This window comes from Sinohyriopsis cumingii, unplaced genomic scaffold (genome assembly GCF_028554795.1).
Source record: "Sinohyriopsis cumingii isolate HCF-2022 unplaced genomic scaffold, ASM2855479v2 utg001808l, whole genome shotgun sequence".
NCBI lineage: Eukaryota > Metazoa > Mollusca > Bivalvia > Unionida > Unionidae > Sinohyriopsis > Sinohyriopsis cumingii.
The window spans coordinates 20,271-24,327 of record NW_028316060.1 but is presented as its reverse complement, the minus strand read 5'-3'; the positions used below and the strand labels follow the sequence as shown (position 1 = coordinate 24,327).

The following is a 4,057-nucleotide window of genomic DNA, read 5'->3' as shown; positions in this document are numbered from 1 at the left end:
AGCAAAGCAATGCAAATCACATCGGGTCAAAATGACAGATGTTCAATACGTCACATATCTGACTATTCGGACCACTTCGGATATTTCTACGTGACGAAAATATAGATCATATTTATGTAGGCGTTTTAATTTACAGGAAAATTCATCTATTTTCTTTGCCGGAAATACCTTTGCAAAAAACGATACCATATTTTCTTCGGACCACCTCGCCTATTTCTATGAGCTTCAGTTTAAAAAAATATAAAACTACTTTTCTGTCAATGTGAACACACTCAAACAGTGGATCAAAAGACCGAATTAAGTATTTGAACGGTGATTCCAACGACAAGCAGTTCTGGTTCATTTTATGAAATTCTGCGATCTATTTAACCGTCTAATTTCCAACCACTCCTCTTGTGTCAGTACTTTATCCTCAGGATTGGTGCGTTCTTTGCCGTCTTGATTAAGACAAGATATCAATCTTAAATGTATATATATATATATATATATATATATATATATATATATATATATATATATATATATATATATATATATATATATATATATATATATATATAAGACGATTGTAAGTCAACTGATCGTTCGCATGATTCTAACCGGAATCTGCAGTTTTCGCTTCTTCCAGTGCACTCCCACTGCCCTCACTAGTGTCTTCTGGCATTTTCTTCTAATGGAGGTCGAGCAAACGCTGAGAACGACGACAAGAAATAGTATATATTTTAGAGATGTTCATAGAGACTTGTGCACTAAATTCAATCTCAGAAAGATTATTACACGTGAGACGTGTTCCATCGGAAACACCGTGGATTGCTATCCTCATATTGGTATAATCTATCCGCATTATCAGCTCAGCAGTGACAGCCGTGATCGTATAGTGGTTAGTACTTCGCGTTGTGGCCGCGACAACCCAGGTTCGAATCCTGGTCACGGCATATATGTCTGTCGCGAACATGGCATAGCTGAGTAGATTTTTTTTTACCTCAGCATTATATTTTACGACAACCGTATAGCTTTTGACCCCCTACACTGCTTCCTGAGGTGGCGCTATACAGTTTCGCATCTTGCATAGGGTTAGGAATTTAAAGAAAAAGAATGTCCCCGGCTTTCCTCACTGGTTATACTGGCTATTTAAAAAAGACCTTGTATATCTTAGGTATAATGCAAAGAACCTTTAATTCCCTTTATTTTGGTGTATGATTGATGGGTGTACTATGGGTTATAGAGTATACAGCTTGGCCTTACTTCAAATGTGCACCTTTCAAAAAAGTGCTAGCTCTACTTGGTCATTTTCACTTCCTGAACTTCAGAGGTCATTTGTATAAAAAAGAGCCGATAACTTTTTTTACATTTTATATATTTGGTAATTCATTCATTGCACTTTCAGAAGCTGGTATTGTCTAGTCTGGCAAAATTCATTTTCCCTATTTTAATAGCTGCTATGTATAGTGTACTTTAGACTAATTCAGACTGATTTTTTAACACAAGGGAGCAGTCATTTTAGTTAGCAGTGTGCTTAAATCATGTAAAATTTCCAAAAGTACAATATCCAAAAGAAATATCATCCACATTACATTAATGTAGCATAGAGGTATGCAAACATTCTCTCCACTGTGCATGTTTTAAATGCGATCTACTTCACCTTACATACGTCACTCTCTCAAAAGTACTTATTATCTGGTGAGCGCCACCATAAAGAAGATGTAGGTATTATTTTTTTTGATTTAATTATGTTTATATGGCTGAAACATTTAAGTCGCAAGCATCAAAACAATCCTTATGAATAATTCTCGTGCTTTTTTCCCCACAGAACAGTATTTATGAGTGTCAGAGTCTCTAACAAGTCCAGCCTCCCCCCCCCCATGATGAAAGTGAGCGATTTTAAGAATGCACATTACATTTTGTAAACATAGCAACCAATGTTATGCTGAATGATAGGAACATGAAACTAGCCAGAATTATTTCTGAGATATCAACAATGAATTTTACAATTAGAAAAGGGAGGTAACTCATCAGCTTCATAAAGGTCAAAGGTCAAAGTGTAAAATATTTGCCTATTGTTTAATATGGAAGAAGCGAATTCACTTTCTCATCATTTATTTTTTTATTTCATTGCAAATAAATGAAAAGAAACATTTTCACCATATATTTCTGTCACTTATTGCAACAGTTTTAAATTTAAGTTGACTCTATTCCTATATTCTAAGTCTTCTAATTTCCCCATAATTAAGGTCACTACTCACACAAACATACCTCATGGCAAATTATGTAAGCAAGAGAAAAATGATCATAATTAGCTTATTTTCATGCTTAAACGCAATATGAATGTACCATTTTATTCAGAACATCATACATAATTATATGAAAATAAAAAAAAATAATTGCAAACATTTTTTTATTTTCTTTAAGGTGGCGCTATACAGTTTCGCACTTTGCATAGGGTTAGGAATTAAAAGAAAAAGAATGTCCCCGGCTTTCCTCACTGGTTATACTGGCTATTTAAAAAAGACCTTGTATATCTTAGGTATAATGCAAAGAACCTTTAATTCCCTTTATTTTGGTGTATGATTGATGGGTGTACTATGGGTTATAGAGTATACAGCTTGGCCTTACTTCAAATGTGCACCTTTCAAAAAAGTGCTAGCTCTACTTGGTCATTTTCACTTCCTGAACTTCAGAGGTCATTTGTATAAAAAAGAGCCGATAACTTTTTTTACATTTTATATATTTGGTAATTCATTCATTGCACTTTCAGAAGCTGGTATTGTCTAGTCTGGCAAAATTCATTTTCCCTATTTTAATAGCTGCTAAGTATAGTGTACTTTAGACTAATTCAGACTGATTTTTTAACACAAGGGAGCAGCCATTTTAGTTAGCAGTGTGCTTAAATCATGTAAAATTTCCAACAGTACAATATCCAAAAGAAATATCATCCACATTACATTAATGTAGCATAGAGGTATGCAAACATTCTCTCCACTGTGCATGTTTTAAATGCGAACTACTTCACCTTACATACGTCACTCTCTCAAAAGTACTTATTATCTGGTGAGCGCCACCTGAAACGTTGTATCTAACAAACTTGCACAGAACAAAGCAAACGTATCAATCTATGTCATATTCCGGAATTCTTTAAGGCATCTCAACACAAAAATGGATATTTTGTTCCAGTTTTAGGTAACCTACAAACAATTTACAAATTAAAATTTCCGCAAAATCGCTCCAGCTTACATCCTTGCAAATACATTTAAATTTGAAGAATTGCAATATGAAATAGTAAATTACCGATTTTACAAATCTGTCAAATGTTCATGAAATTAAAGAGAAGCTTACACAAATATGCAACCCTCACATTATATCGTCAACGTTTGTTATAAAAAGTGTATTTCTAAAAGGGCACACGATTTTTTTTCAACGGGTGCATCATCATAACATTCTTTAATTGAATATGCAAGGAAAAAAACTTGAACCAAATTAAAATAATTCTGCTTACATCATATGCTTGATTATATCGATTAGAAGATATTATGTCACTATACCGATGGGTCCAGTTTTCGTTCGTCTCGGATAATGTGATACCTCGCTCCCTCAGTAGATATACTTTCTGAAAGAGATGCATCCAGAGAATTTCTTTGTCACTCATTGTGTATCGGATCAAACATCCGCTGGTAAGTGTTATAATTCGTATGCAATCTATTAATTCCTGTATAACTGGATCAGACTGTGTGCTGCTCCCCAAAATGTGCCACGACTCTTATTAAATCTAGGATTATTTGGCATTAGTCCTTATAAATGTGGTCTCCTCCACACACGAAAATATACAAACAACCATCATTACAGAGTACTGAGCCAAGCAATGTATGTAAACAATAGAAATGCAAAGAAATAGTTTTGTTACGAGTCTATGCTCTTAAAATAAGTAACAGAAAAGAGTGAGGACAACAAGCTTTGTGAAATTTAATAAAACAATTTATTTCCCACGAATACAAAGTGAAAAATGAGAAAAAAGAACATACGGTATTGCGAATGAAATCCGAAAATAATCCAAGAATTAGAG

General features: G+C 34.0%; 1 non-coding gene across 1 annotated transcript; it reads left to right on the top strand.

Moving 5' to 3' along the window:
* Positions 1–863: 863 nt before the first annotated feature.
* Positions 864–935, top strand: Trnah-gug (transfer RNA histidin (anticodon GUG)). Its single transcript has one exon. It is a non-coding gene; the product is annotated as a tRNA-His (tRNA).
* Positions 936–4,057: the final 3,122 nt, after the last annotated feature.